At 40.1% G+C, this 16,632-nt stretch overlaps 1 protein-coding gene and 1 non-coding gene across 2 annotated transcripts in view; one reads left to right on the forward strand and one right to left on the reverse strand.

Moving 5' to 3' along the window:
* Positions 1 to 16,632, reverse strand: part of ATP11C (ATPase phospholipid transporting 11C) — a 182,979-nt gene that overhangs the window by 140,967 nt on the left and 25,380 nt on the right. The gene's annotated exons all lie outside the window — the stretch shown is intronic.
* On the forward strand, positions 6,866 to 6,990 carry LOC117797579. The gene has a single exon (XR_004622584.1). It is a non-coding gene; the product is annotated as a U6atac minor spliceosomal RNA (small nuclear RNA).

Raw genomic sequence — 16,632 nt, forward strand, 5'->3', positions numbered from 1 at the left:
AAATACCTGGAGATATCTGGCAAACCCCTAGAGGTGTCTTGAGTTACCTGGGAGTCTGCAAATAATCCAGTATGGCCAGAGACCAGGGTACTGGGGAAAGGAGGAGTCATGGAAAGGAGGCTCCACAGAACGCCCGAGAACACCTGAGAGGAATTTCAGCACCCTTAGGCTTTAGCATAGAGGTAATCGAACATGGCAAGACTCATGTTTTTTAAAAAGCACCCTCGTGATAAAGAAATCCAAGAAAATAGCTACTTTAAAAGTCAGGGTAAGGGCGTTTAGGTGGCTCAGTCCCTTAAGTATCTGCCTCTTGGTTTCGGCTCAGGTCATGATCGCAGGGTCACGAGATCAAGCCCTGCCTTGGGCTCCCACTGGGCACGGAGTCTGCTTAAGAGTTTTTTTTCCCCGGGGCACCTGGGTGGCGCAGTCGATAAGTGTCTGCCTTCGGCAGAGGGCGTGATCTCGGCGTTCTCGGATGGAGCCCTGCATTAGGCTCCTCCACTGGGAGCCTGCTTCTTCCTCTCCCACTCCCCCTGCTTGTGTTCCCTCTCTCGCTGGCTGTCTCTCTCTGTCAAATAAATAAATACAATCTTTAAAAAAAAAAGAGTTTTTTCCCCTTCCGTCCCTCCCCCCACTTGTGCAGCAAGCTCTCTCTCAAAATAAGTAAATAAAATCTTAAAAAAAAAACAAACTCAGGATAATAGTTATTTTGGATGGAGGGTGGGTTTACGACTGGGATGGGGCACCTGGAGGGACTTCTGGGCTGGCTTCAAGGTTCTATTTTTTTATCTGGATGGAGATTTTAAGTATGATTGCCTTGTAATATTGTATTAAGCTCTGTATTTGGTTGTTTGGTTTGTTGAATCCTTGCATAGTCTTATAATAAAAAAAAACTGAGAAAGCAAACACCCTCTTGTGACATTACAATCAGACTGGGGAAAAGAGGGAACCAGAAGGAAGATAAGAAAGAAGGTATTGCCTCTAAAAATAAAAGATGATGAGGGTCAGAGCAAGGACAGTGGGAGTGAGGAGATAAACCCATTTGAGATACATCTTAGGAGTTGACTGCCAAAGGCTTAGAGAAGAGATAAGTGAGTTCAGATTTGGACATGTTGATACTTCTGGGACTTCGAATACTACTTTCCGCCCTTTTAAATTTATGGCTTTCCTTTGCCCTGGTACACATCTATTGAAAGTAATATTCTATTCCCTATCGCTCGTAATTCATTTCGATTCATATTTTTGGCTTTAAAGACAAGACAGGAATAGTTCTTGATGTAATGGCAAGACTTGAAAGAAAGGAGGAAGATGGTTAAGAGAGGAAAAAATGAAACAAGACGAAACCAGAGAAGGAGACAAACCATAAGAGACTCTTAATCTTAGGAAACAAACTGAGGGTTGCTGAAGGGGAGGAGAGTGGGGGGACAGGGTGGCTGGGTAATGGACACTGCATAGGGTATGTGTTGTGGCGAGCGCTGTGTGTTGTCTAAGACTGATGAATCACAGACCTGTACCCCCTGAAACAAGTAATACATTATATGTTAACAACAACAACAACAACAAAATCTGTTTTCTGGGGGGGAAAAAAAGAGAGAAAGAGAGAGACAGAGATGTGTATAAACACACATAAAGGGGAAGCTCTTTGGTGAAATTAACAACCGGTAGTAGTGAAAGACAGAAGTAAACGAATACCATCCCAAGTGAACTATTCTACTAAAATGGAAAAGATATGTAAGACAAAGGATAGTAGGTCAAAGCTTCCCAACCCGATCAACAAACATCATGGAAGGGAATGCATCATGCAACCATCTTTTTCACACGTCTGGGACACAGTAGTTATACGCACCTCAAGAAGAATTATAATAGAAATCTGAAGGTGAGAGAGATAAGTCAATGAGAAAAAGAAGTACTCCACAGTAGGTCAGGCTACAGCGGAGGAGCAAGTGGTTTTGCTTATGTATAAGCCAAAATGAACTGTCCTCACTTGAGAGAAGAGATAGATATCAGCAACTGTGTTAGATTAATTACAGAACAGGCATAACAGCCCAAGTCCCTAGAGTCTCTTGCTGCTTTATCACAGAACAGGCACTCACCAAATCCATGAAGAACCCACTTTGACAATACTCATAGAGAAATATAAGTTTTACCCTCAGACCCCTGCTTCTACTGCATAATCATAATAAAACCTAGCTACCATTTATTGCATAAATACTCTATGTCAAGCACAGTCTAAGCCCTTAGCATGAATTACCTGGTTGAATCCTAACAACAAGCCTGTGATGGAGGTGCCATTATTCACCCCCACACTGCAGATAAGAAACCCAGATTCCTTCAAGTGGAAACTCTGGAGAAGTAAGACATGAGGGAGACTGCATAGGACAGACATGGACCTGGGCAAAAAGGAGCACTGGCTTCATACATGGTCCAACCCAGGTCACTGGGGTAGACCATTACATAAGGATAAGGGGCTAAATCTCTAGCTGCTGATAGTGATTTTGTGGGACCTTATCTTCAGCATGTCTCTTTCCTCTGGCAATATGTGCCGGTGGCCGGCCGTCAGCGGTACTGAGATTTGGGATGCTGGCCAGCTCTCTGTTTCTTTCCATCAGAAATATGACCAACATTTGGCAGTCAGCAAACGTCAAGATGAATGAGTCTTCACTAATTCATACATTACAAACTGGAGTGTCCAAATTGGTCAAATTCCATTACAGAATTACAGTTCAGCTGCAATGAATACTAAATACATATGAGCCATTAGGTGGGACTTTGAAATCTTTTTGCTCTATGGAAATTTCTATTCTGGTAGTAGTTGTATGAGATTTGATCTTTATCACACTCTTCCTGGCAGCAGTAAAATTCCATTTCCATCAACTGTTTCCTCTCAGGAAAGAAGTCTCTCAGGAAATATTCAAAACATTGTTCTCAACAAAGTTCTCAAATATGAATCATTTTCAAGTGCCAGGAAGATACTCCTTCCCCCACTGTTTTGCATCATAATATACTTTCCCTAAAATGACGGGTTTGGGACACATTTGCAAAGAAGAAAACGGCAGAATAAATTCTTCATTCTTCTCCCAATATGGCTTTGCTCAAGCAGTTCACTTTGCCTCAACTTATCTTCTCCTTTAGATCTGCTCATCCAAGTCCTACCAATTCATTCATTCATTCAACAAATATTTCCTGACCACCTCCTAGTTTTTTTTGTTCCGTAATAGCTAGTAGGGGTTCAAATAAGTGTATTAGGGATTAACCAGGCAGAAATTAAGGGATGGTCATTGTAGGCAGCGGGCCCATCATGTGACCTACTGAGAATTTCCTTCAAGGAGAAATTCCCCCGAAGAGGAAGCATTTATTTAAAGCTGGCCTTTTAAGGACAAGTGAGAGGAATTGGAAGAAGAAAGGTATTTACGGAGTCTAAGAGGCCTCTAATTACAGGCAGCACAACTGAGCTGCTGCCTCAGAAATTCATCCTAATGTTTGTGCTGAAGCCATACTTCCAATGGGCTGCACCCGACCCATGAGTGAATACAGCAGGGGTAGGACTCCACTGACCTGGATTACCCAAAGGCTCTTCTGAACCTTCCTTCAACGGCATAGCAGCCTAGAAAGCTTCTGCCTAAGCTACTCTCTCTTCTCTTCACTAGGGGTCAGACTTGCATCATAGACTAATGGCACTCCCATCCTTCTCATCTCCCTCCTCCTGGTCTTTCACACAGGTGGTAGTTTTCCTTAACAAAATCCTTGCCAGTTTAATCCTAAATTTCTGCTTCTCAGAGGACCCAGATGAAGACAGCATTCTCCAGAGCGCCCAGCATGAGTAAACACTCAGAGGCATGAAAAATCATGAGCTGCTCTGAGTGCCCCAAGGAGTGGTATGTGCCTAGAGCTTGCTGTGGAGCTATGGGTACAGAGCGAGAATAATCTGGGCCAAATCAGAGAAGGCTATGTATGTCTGATAAGAAACTTGGACATGTTCCTCTGGGAGACAGGGAACCACCAGAAAGTTTTAAGCAGGGAAAGGGTATGTGTTTTCAAAAGATTGTTCCACTGGCAGAATGGAGGATGGACTAGACGAAGCACAATATGAAAGGCTCTTTGCATATGTTTCCATCTTGTCTGCTAGCTTGTCAAGTCCTAATGAGTGGAATCAGATTTTTAAATTTTTTTTTTGTTTTAATCTCTATGCCCCCGTAATGATAAGAATACTGTTTAACAGAAAGTAGTTACTCAAGAGACCCCAGCAAATCTATCAGGCTGGGCCTCACCTTACTGCCCAACATTTTAAATTAAACCACCTTTCAAAAGTTTAATGACCAGCCTTTGAACATTCCTGCTTGGACACTGGAACTCTGTCTAGCCAGCCAATCTAGAAAAAGAAAGTCGCATGTATGACGGGTAGAAGTTACTCCTCAAACTTTATCCTCCACTAATTAGGTATTTCATGAACTCTCTTTGAAGCCCGGCATCTAATCACATTTGCTGATCCTAATTGCAAAGACAAAGGTCATTAGTTATTTAGTTCTTGAATGTTTACCAGGTCAATGAAGTTTAGAGTCACATAAGGATCAAGGCCCAGAGGTCTTATGCAAAGAACACTGAACAAAAATCAGAACTGGGTTCCGGATGCTGGTGCAATATCGGTGATCTTTGAGAAAACATATTGCTAAGGTCTATTTTTTTCATCATAAAGGAGAAATAAGACCTTAATTTATAAGGTGAAAATTAAATTAGAAGATGTGGTCAATGTGCTTTGAAAACAGTGTATGTGAACTATTGTATTGTCACTAATTTGTTAGAATGGTAGATCTCAACTTAGGAGTTCCTATTCCCCCACCCCCCAAACAAATATAAGGGCAGCAGGAGGAGCCTCTGGGAGATGATGAATATGTACATTTACCCTGATTGTGGTGATGATTTCAAGGGTGTATGCATATGTTCAGAACCCATCAAACTGTGTACAGTAAACATATACACGGTATTTTGTAAAATGATCACAGTTCGATAAACCTGATTTAAAAGGACTAATGATTACCAATTCTGATTTACAACACCACCAAGCAATGGTGTGATATTATACAAAAATCCCGAAATACAATAGACTTTCCTTTACTGTCAAACAGCACTTTTAGTTGGAAGGATACTGCTAGGAAATTAAATAACAATGAGAATCAGTTCCCAGAAGCCATGGATTGCCGCAGCTGGAGCCACAGCCGGAGCCAACAGCCCTCCTGAGGTCCTGGACACTGAAAGGTCATTTGATGATGGCCTGATGCCCTTTCTTAGACTCAGTCATTTTTTTTTAATTGTTACCTCCCTGACTTGACTGATAAAAACACAGCTCTTGGGCCCTACTTGTGATAACCAAAACCACCTTACTGAAGATAGGAATCATTACCTTCAAATAGTCTGAGCTGGCTTGTGCAAGTTAGAGAAGTGGGTTTCAGTGATTCAGAAATGGTCAGATCTGCATGAGCCAAGGGACTAGAGCTAGCTATCCATGGTTGGTTGCCCATGTAAAATGAAAATGGCATCTCTAGTCCTGGTTAAGACAATCACTTCTAGACCACACAAGCACAGAGCCTAAAGCATTCGGCTGTACTTTTTAAACCTTCCGAATTTGCAAAATGATCTAGTAAATTGGTATTGTTTTGACTTAGGGAGGAGGTAGGTAAAAAGTACAGGAAATTAAGTCCATTTTCATAAAAAGGAACTTGCTGTAGGCTATTTTGGTAAAAGAACTGAATAAACTACAGAAATCATCTTAAGTCCCATTTGGCATTTTCCAAACCCAAATTAATTATTTCCAGTTATAAAACGCATTTCCTGGTAAGAAATTAATGATAGTAATGGACACCACTATATTGAGCACATTGGACACGACTATATTGAGCACATTCTATGTGCAAGGCACTTTATGAATACCATCTGTACTCCTCATAACAACCTGTGCTAACAGTTTACATTTCAGACTTTTTTAAAGATTTATTTATTTGAGAGAGAGAGACAGAGCGAGCACAGGTGTGAATGGGAGGGAGGAGCAGAGGGAGAGAATTTCCAGCAGACTCCCCTGCTGATTGGAGCCCAATGCAGGGCTTGATCTCAGGACCCCAAGATCATGACCTGAGCCGAAATCAAGAGTTGGACGCTTAACCGACCGAGCCACTCAGGTGCCTCTACATTTCAGATTAAAAAAAAAAATTTGTCTCAGGGAGACAAATGTGCCACAAATCAAGTAAATGGCAGAGTTGAGATATAAAACCAAGCTATCCAGGGTGCCTGGGTGGCTCAGTCGGCTAAAGTGTCTGCCTTCAGCTCAGGTCATGATCCCAGGGTCCTTGGGTCGAGCCAGGCATCAGGCTCCCTGCTCAGCTTTTCCCTCTGTCTGCTACTCTCTCTGCTTGGGCTCACTCTCTCTGGCTCTCTCTCAAATAAATAAATAAAATCTTTAAAAAAAACCCAAACAAACAAGATATCTAAAAGCCCAGATTTTCAAATAGCAATAAAAGGTGGTAGAACATTTCTCCCTTTTCTTATCTCACTCTCTCCCCCACCCTCCCTTGTCTCTGCCCACCCCCAACACCCCCCACACATGCATTCATTACCAGAGAGAGGCAATATAATCTAGTGGGCTGATAGGAGTTTTACCAAACAAACATGCATTTAAGTTCTGACCGTAACCATTTACTGCAAGACTTCAATGGTACAAATTATTTGTTGGACCTCAATTTCCCATTAAATAAGGTTTAAGTAAATAAAATGTACTCATTGCCTAGTACAAAGACACCTGCTATATTTGTTGCCCGTTCCCTTGCTCTTTTGATGGCTTAAAGAACAACTGAAGATGAAGAAAAGCACTTTACCTATATTACATTATAGGTAAGGTTAGAACTTCCCTTAATAAAGACAGAGGTGGTTCTAGTGACCTGTAAAACACACATATGATTAAGGAATTGCCAACAACTTTGTGGCATCTAACTACAATTTTTATCCTTAAAATGTAAGAGAATAATATATAATGGTCCCAGGGGATTTAGTCTAGAAATTCAAGGTTGGTTCAACATTTGTAACTCAAGCAACGCCACTGACAATAACGACAAAGGAAGAAAATCCATACAATTATTTATATAGATGCAGAAAAAGTATGACATTTGTTCAACAGCCATTCCTGATTTTTAAAAATACTCAAGTTAACTAGAAATGAAAGGTAACTTCCTCAGCCTGATAAAGAACATCTATGAAAAAAACCTATAGGGATGCCTAGGTGGCTCAGTCAGTTAAGCATCTGCCTTTGGCTCTGGTCATGATCCCAGGGTGTTAGGATGAGTCCCACATCGGGCTCCTTGCTAAGCGGGGAACCTGCTTCTCCCTCTGCTTGCCCACACTCTCTCTGACAAATAAATAAAATCTTCAAAAAAAAAAAAAAAGAAGAGAAAAAGAAGAGCAAACCTATAGCTACCTCATACTTAATGGTGTTAAGACTGAATGATTTCCCTCTTAAGATCAGGAACAATGCAGGGCAACCACACTTACCACTTGTATTCAACATCATACTGGATAGAAATCCTAGCTAATGCAGTAAGGCACAGAAAAAAATACAAATAATACTGGAGAGGAGAAATAAAACTGCCTTTCCTCACAGAAAACATAACAATCTAAGTAGAAAATCCAAAAGAACCTACAAAAAAACTACTAGATCTAGTAAATGACATTACCAAGGTTGGAAAATATAAGATCACTATACAAAACTGAATTTTGTCTTTATACACAGCAGTGAATAACTGGCGACTGAAATTTTTAAAAGCACCATTTGCTATATAGCACCAATAAAATATTCAATACTCAACGTAACAAAGTACTGTAAAGATTTATATGTTGAAAACTACGAAAAACATTGAGGAGTGAAGTCAAGATACAAGTAGAGAGTTACACGTTCATGGATCAGAGGACTCAATATTATCAATATTGCAATTCTCTCCCAAATTCATCTATAGATTCAATTCAACTCCAACTCAGTATTTAATCCAACACTCAATAAAATCCAAGCAACCTTCTTTTTAAAGAAATTTACAAGTAAAAAAAAATTAAAAAAAAAAAGAAATTTACAAGGTGATTCTAAAAGTTATATGGAAAAACAAATAAGCTAGGACAACCAAAGCAATTTTGAAAAAGTTGGAGGACTCAAACCCACTGATTTCAAGCTTACTATTAAGCTACAACTATTCAAAAAGTGTGATACTGGCAAAAGAATAAACACATAGATCAATGGAGCAGAGTAGACAGTCCAGAAATTGATCCCCCCATATACAGTCAATTGATTTTTGACAAAAATGCCAACTTCATTCAATAGACAAAGGGCAGTCTTTTAGTCTTTCAATAAATAATGATGGAACAATGGGGTATATTTATATTTCAGTGAACCTCAACCCAAACCACACTCTACACATACAACTTGAAATTGATCATAGACTGAAATATAAACCCTAAAGCTAAAAAACTTCTAGAAAAAAATACAAGCAAATCTTCATGATCTTACATCTGGTAATTATGTATAGGACAGAAGAAACATGAACCATAAAAGAAAAAAAAATTGATCATTTGAATTTCATCAAAATTTAAAACTTTTGCTGTTTGGAAGACAGTAAGGAAAAAAACCCAAAAAAACAGAAAAGCCACAGACTGGGAAAAATATTTAGAAAACAAATGTGATAAAGGGCTGATAACCAGAATATATAAACAACCTTTAAAACTGTATTTAAAAAAAACTTACCCAATGAAAAACAGGTAAGAGACACTTGCTCAAAATCATTAGTCATTAGGAAAAATGTGGAATAAAATTACAAAAAGATATCACTAGCTATCTACTACAATGTCTAAAATTGAAAAAGACATACAATAACAACAGTGTCAAGGATATGGAGCAACTGGAACCTTATATTGCTGGTAGGAATCAGCAACAGTGCAGCTTGACAATTCCTTATAAAGTTAAAAACACACATTCTAAAACCCAGGTATCCCACTCCTTGGTATTTACCTAAGAGAAAGAAATAAAGACATATATCCACACAAAAACCTGAATATAAGTGTTTATAGCAACTTTATTCATAACAAAAAAAAATTAAATGATCCAAATGTCCATCATGGTGAATGGATAAACAAATTTTGATACATTCATATAATGGAATTTTACTCAGCAGTAAAAGGCAGCAAACTATGGATAAATGCAACAACATGGATGACTCAAAAGCATTATGTTAGGCGCACCTGGGTGGCTCAGCTGGTTAAGTGTCCAATTCTTGATTTCAGCTCAGGTCATGATGTCGGGGTTGTGGGATCGAGCCCCATGTTGGGCCCCAATGCTCAGCAGGGAGTCTGCTTGGGATTTTCTCTTTCCCTCTCCCTCTGCCTCTGCCCCTCCCCTTGCTCACACTTACTCTCTAAAAAATAAATAAGTAAAATCTTCTTTTTAAAATAAGCATTATGTTAAGTGAAATAAGCAAACTCAAAGACTACACATTTTGATCCCATTTACAGGAAATTCTAGAAATGATAAAACTACTATAGAGACAGAAATAAGAGCAGTAGTTGGCCATATAGGGAGGGGGTTAACTACAAAGGGAGGGAATATTTTGGGTGACAGAAAGTTCTATTATCTTGATTTCAGTGGAGGCACAACCTATAGAATTTTGTCAAAATTCATAGATTTGTAAATACCCTAGAGGGTGAATTTTACTGTATGTAAATTATACCTCAATAAACCAGAAAAACAAAAATGCATACCACCTCAGAAATGGACATCTATTTTAGGCAGAGATCTACAACAAATCAGAATGAAAAGTGCTGAGTTTTGATTATAAGTTTAGGAATTGTGATTAAAGGACAGAAAGGGAAGACTGACAAGGATCATGACAGTTTTGTCTGTGTCTCCTTCACTGTTCCTTGATATCATTGTGTAAAAAAGGGCTCAGGTAGGAAGGTGATAAATGCATAATTTAGGACCAAAATAGCCCATCTGCTATTTATTTGAAACAAATCAACTTAAGATGATAAACGGCCACTAACTGTCCTTACCAATTGCTTGAGTTTGTAGATGACTCATTTAAAACAACTGCTTGAGGAGACAGGAATGTTAAAGTACTAATTTTCTTCATTTTACAACTGTTTTGATTTACAAGAGCAGAGAAGAAGCATTTTCATTCTATGCAATTTCTTTGTCTTGATTAGAATTTTTCCGACTCACAGTAGAAGCTTATCTTGGCAGCAAAGGCTGCAGGGTGTGAGAAGGTGAAGAGATGCCCCAAACCCCCCAAAGGGCCTTTCTCCCTGTTTGGCAGGCTATTTAGTGATAGTTGCAGGCAGGTGTCTAGCAGTGGATAAACCAGCATGCAAGGTCCTGGGTTTGCAGGGAGCTCTTGTCAAAACAGTGGTAGGAGTCTTGTAAGTAGCATTCTCAGAGCCCAAGACAGACCTAAACTGAAAAATAAACTATAGAAGACTTGCCCTCATTTCTTCACTCATTTGTTCATCCAACAAATATTTACTGGCTGCCTATTTTGGCACAGGCTCTGTTAAGGCTGAAGACAGAGATCAATTCCTGGCCTAGATTAGCTTGCAATCTGCTGGTGGGCATGAACGAGAGGTATCAGGTGCAACAGTAGTCGACAGGCCAGAGTGTACCTTCAATGAAGAGGAGATCTACAGTTTTGATTAATTCTTTCTAGCACACCATTTCCGATTAGCTCTCAGTGCCCCGGAGTTCACCAAGACGACAAGACTGGTAGTCGTTCCATGTAGCAGGAACATCATGTATGACAGAAAGGTAAGTAAGTAAAATGATATAGCCAGGAAATTGCACGAAGTTCTGGGGCGCTGAGAGTCTGGTGAAAATGGTGTATGATGAGACCAGAGAAGTAGGCATGAACCAGAAAGGCTGAGGTTTTGTCAGTTGTGCCAAGGAGTTAGATGTCAGTCTGAAGGGGAGACAATGGGAAGACTATTAACAGAAGAGTAACAAACCAAGATTTGCATTTAGAAAGATGATTCCAAGGGCAAGTCAAGGATAGACAGAGGCAGAAGGTAGATGCAGAGAAGTACCCCCCCTTTCTTTTTTAGGTAGTTGAAAAACTGGTGGTGGACCAGAAAAAGATGGTGTTAATTGAGGCAGCGGAGAGAGGCCCTTCACAAACCAAACCTTCAGTCATGCAGAAGGAATGACCCATTCTCCTACCCATGGTACATCTCTAGCTAGCAATTGTGATTGCTTATTTCTCTATCTCCCACTAGAGTAGCATTTTCCTAAGCACAGGGATGGTAATATACACACACAAACACACACACTTCCAGTGCTTGGCTAACAACAGATGTTTAGTAACTGTGTTGGCTGACTGAATGAGTAAATAAATAAATGAATGAATTGATAGTTTGGGCCCAAGAAACCATTAGAGAGCTGTTGTAAAATGCCACTGATGGGTTATTTTGGAAGTTGATAAGCTACCCGTTACATGGAAAGTTGAACTGGATACCTTTGGAAATCTCTTCCAATGTGAAGATCTTAGGATTCAAGGCCACTCCCCTGTGAAAGTAATAAATGGCTGAAAAGGGACTATGTGAGATGTTCTAAAGAAAGCCAAAAAATTGGTCCAATGAAATATGTCAAGGGGTGAGTTTGTAATATCAGGAAATAACTAAGACAGCTAAAAGCTGACAGATTTTTGGGGGTGCCTGGGTGGCTCAGTAGGTTAAGTGTCTGCCTTCGGCTCGGGTCATGATCTCAGGGTCATGCGATCAAGCCCCACGTAGTTGGGCTCCTGGCTCAGTGGGGAATTTGTTTCTCCCTCTCCCTCTATACCTCCCCCTGCTTGTCTCTCTCAAATAAATAAAAATCTTAAAATAAAATAAAATTAAATAAAAGCTGACAGATTTTTTTTTTATAAAGTCCCTAGAGAAAGAAAACAACTGGATTGTCAGAATTAAGCTTCTGAAGTCAGGCAGTGCGGTACAGATCGGGCCCCTCCATGTTAGAGGGAGGGAGAGTGTAAACCCAGAAGCAAGGTCTAGAAGGAAATCGAAGTAGGCAAGAGTGCATAATTAGAAAAGGAGAGTAGGCAGCAATAGGAAGAGGTCCACGTAGGTGAGCAGAGAGCACCAGGATACTGAGCAAGGAGAAAACAGAAGATGACAACAGGGAAAATCTGGTAAAAAGCAATTAGGCAGTAAGCATCAACATTACCATCAATGGTTGGCAAAGTCCCATGACAGGCATGGGTCTAGGCAAAGCTGAAGTTCCCAAGAGGCCTGGCTAAAAGAAAGCATATTCCTGCCCTGGGGTACCAAGCACCGTACCCAGATAAGGACTTCACAGAGGTGAAACAGAACAGGGCCCAGTTTCTAGCACAGAAATACAAATCCAGTCTTAATCACAAGGAACTAAACAAGAGAAGCCTTACAAAAACCTAAGCACACAAAGTCAGAATGAGACTAGCAGACATGCTGACCTGCTGAGCTAAGCAGCTTAAGGTTCCTGAAATTCTCCCCAATTCAGAACAGCCTGGGGCCCAGAGCCTGGTTCAGGGCTGACCTGCCCCAACTCTGTCCACCAGAGAGCTGTGAAGACATGGAAGTCCTCAGGGCTCAGGGCTCTCCCAACATCAGACAGCATGAGGCAAGGCCATGAGCAGAAAAGAATACCAATGAAAGAGAGAGACAGTGTGTCACATGGGAAAGAGCAAGGAAGAGTAACAGAGAATTCCGATTACAGACATCTTCTCTGTCCACTTTCTCCACCCACTACCACACTTCCCTAATCCAGAGTACATTTCTTAAAAAGCTCTAGGGCCCATAGCTATTACCCGGAAATCTATTCATTTTTATATTTGTGGCCATACCTAGAAAAAATAATTATCAGGCATCAGTTCCTTGGTCAAGATCCATGCCCCAACTGCATATACAACGTTTCGTGGGAAGATCAGATTCCCACATTTTTTCCTAATGTACTGTATCATGATCATGGATGATCATGAACGTGTAACTGAGGGGACGGCCCATATTGCGACTCTTGCTTCCCATTCCAAAACACCAACTTACACGTTCTTAAGGGGCTTAAGCAATGCTCTGGCCTATCTACTCTCACTGTACAGATGAAAGTCTGAGGACCACTGAGGAAAGTTACATAAAAAACTACCTCAAGAATTACACAACAAACTAGTGGCAGAGCCAGCAATACAACCCAAATGCCTTTGCTCCCTCCACATCTGCAGTGTCAACAAATCTGGTAGAGATACCAGTCATTAGGAAGCAAAATTGAGTTAAATGCATTCACTTCTAATTTTTAACCCTTCCCACTGAGCTCACACATAGCCCAACAGAAAATCTCTTTCCATCTGCACAGACATTCTTTGATACATTGACAGAATGGAAATCCACTAGAGGTTACACAATTTAGATTATCCAACTTGAAAGCAAGAGAAAGCCTCAAGCAACACCATCTGATTATGAGATTTTGCTGCTTTGGAGAATTAATCAAATTCATCCTAGAGGCTCATCTGCTTCGTGACACACTCATTCCTTGATATCGACACTCCCCAACAAATTTCAACACAAGATGTGCTGGTGACTTCTTTTCCTAGTACTTTCTGATCTTCATCTGTTACTATGACTAGCATTTGAAGAAATGTAAATCAGCAGGAGGTTGCTTGATCCCTAATATCTATATAATCCTTTGTACTTATATGAAAAGCTGGGGAGATAGAAAGGGTCTCATTTACAGGAATACTTTTCACTGTTACTTGTGAATATAAAGTAAATGAAAAGAGAAGGTGAGAAAGTCTAATAACCGGCAAATCATGAATAACTGAGTCGCTATAACATTTGAAGAATGTGACTTAAATTATTTAACAATATTCATCTGTACTCAAATAGAATTTTGTTGAAAAACTTGGTATATTTAGAAAAGCTAAACAGGGGCGCCTGGGTGGCACAGTGGGGCGCCTGGGTGGCACAGTGGTTAAGCGTCTGCCTTCGGCTCAGGGCGTGATCCTGGCGTTATGGGATCGAGCCACATCAGGCTCCTCCACCGTGAGCCTGCTTCTTCCTCTCCCACTCCCCTTGCTTGTGTTCCCTCTCTCGCTGGCTGTCTCTATCTCTGTCGAATAAATAAATAAAATCTTTAAAAAAAAAAAAAAAGGAAAAGCTAAACAAATATACATGGCACACCAAAAACTTAACCTTGACCAACTTTCGTTACCTACAAAGTATATGCTATTCCTTACGTATGCTTGATTTTTCCAATGAGTGGGCCTTGAATAAAAAGCCCTAAAATTCACCTAAAACCACATTTTCTTTAACTCACAATAACTTCTGTTGAATAAATAAGTGAAATGAACCACATTCATCTCCAGAATCACAGAGGTAAGAAAATCAATAAAAAATCTCTATTTTAAAAAAGGGTACTTTACAATGAAGAAATTTGACAAATACTACCCCAGCTAGGTGATCAAGTTCATACCATCAGTGGTCATACTGACACTATATTTGGTGGATACAATACGATGAGAACAGCCCTTTACTTCTCTAGTCTTCTTCCTAAAAAGCCATAACCCATGTCTTACCTTGAGGAAAATATCAGACAAATCTTAACTGAGGGATATTCTACAAAATCACTAATCAGTACTCTGTACCATCTTTGCAAATTTCCTGTAAATCTAAAACTATTCTAAAATAGTTTACTAACAGAAGTTAAAAACAAATTTTGAAAATGAGTACTGTTTGGGCGCCTGGATGGCGCAGTCAGTTAAGCGTCTGTCTTAGGCTAAGTTCATGATCCCAGGGTCCTGGGATGGAGTCCCACATCTGACTCCCTGCTCAGCGGGGAGCTTACTTCTCCCTCTGCCTTGGCCTGTGGCTCCCCCTGCTTGTGCTCGCTGTCAAATAAATAAATAAATAAATAAATAAATAAATAAATAAATAAAATCTTAAAAAAAAATGAGTACTGGATTCTTACATGTAGTGAATAGCTATGATATATAATAAAGATATCAGACAGTGACCTTGAGAAATCAAGAGTATAAACCTAAATACTCTTTAGCTCTCCCTTTTTGGCATCTCTCTCAAATTCAGGGAGTCCTCTTAGACCCCATTAGCCAGAACTTACATTAATAAATACATGCAGCAAAAAAAAAAAAAAAAAAAACACAAACATTTTTTCTATTTGTCTTATGGCAAACGTGTTGTTTTCGGTTATATAAAATATATCTAATCATAGTAAGGCATGCTGCTCGTTATTTCCTCTACTGAGGAGTCAAACTAGAACCCCAAAACTATTACTCATGTACTAAAGGTTAACTTGAGCAAAAACCTAATTGTTTACTTTCTGTGCGCCTTTCCTTCTGGAACCGTCTTTCTGAGAAGTGCTTTAAGTGTCTGTCAGATGCCAAGAACATGAATCAGGGATGGGTGGGGAAAGAGGGAGTGGGGCTACTGCAGGCCATGTTTCCAGGTAGCTGACCCTGGTTATCAGTCATTGAGCAAGTATTATCACTTGCTTGAATTCCTTCTCCATCATCCTTTGCTCCCTCTGAATCTGGCGATTTCTAGGAACGAACTTTGTTTATGACACATGCTGTATATTATTTGGTTTGAAGAAGTTTTGTGTTTATGTGAAGTAAAGCAATGTTCTTTTTCAAAGCTCTCAGTTCTTATAATACTGGAACTTGCAAAAAGCACATGCAGGGTTGTTATTATCCCTTCAGATCAATAGCTCAGTCACTGCTATGAGATATTAAAAAAGGAGTTAGGAAGACAAGACAATCTTTAGAGTTGCATCTATTCTGGCAAAAGCAGCATAGCAGAGAGGCACAAACATATTAGAGACCACCTTAGCAAGTGAGTTCCTGCCAAGCAAAAAAAATCCTGTGCCACTCTATCTACCTAAGTGTTTTCCCAGTGGTTTTAGCTAGCTGGCAATTGAATTCTAGGTACATCTACAGACAAACAGAGGCTTGGAAGCTGAGGAATGAGAGCGGATGTGGGCAACAGCTGGACATGGGAACATTTCTTGAAAACACATTAACTAACTGCCCCCAGCACAAATATTCACAAAAATCTTCATTAATTTCACATCCCTTCACCAACTGAATACACTTCACAATTTAAATAAGCATTTGAAATTTGTCAGTTGCATATACCTGTCTCTGATTAAAAAAAAAATTAAAGGAAGATACCACAAAATAATGGAGGAGATTCCACCCAGTAAGAATGATGTTATGTGGAATCTCACATTTAAAGAACAATCTCTTGGAGCGCCTGGGTAGCTCAGTCTTTAAGCGTCTGCCTTCGGCTCAGGTCATGATCCCAGGGTCCTGGGATCGAGCCCCACATCAGGCTCCTTGCTCAGCAGGAAACCTGCTTCTCCCCTGCTTGTGTTCCCTCTCGCACCGTCTCTCTCTGTCGAATAAATAAAAAATATAAATAAATAAATAAAATCTCTTGGGGGCATCTGGTTGGCTCAGTCAGTAGAGTATGTGACTGTTGATCTCAGGGTCATGAGTTCGAGCCCCACGTTGGGGATAGAGTTTACTTTAAAAAAATCTCTTGGGGGAGCCTGGGTGACGCAGTCAGTTAAGAGTGGCCTCTTGG

Source organism: Ailuropoda melanoleuca, chromosome X (genome assembly GCF_002007445.2).
Source record: "Ailuropoda melanoleuca isolate Jingjing chromosome X, ASM200744v2, whole genome shotgun sequence".
Classification (NCBI taxonomy): Eukaryota; Metazoa; Chordata; class Mammalia; order Carnivora; family Ursidae; genus Ailuropoda; species Ailuropoda melanoleuca.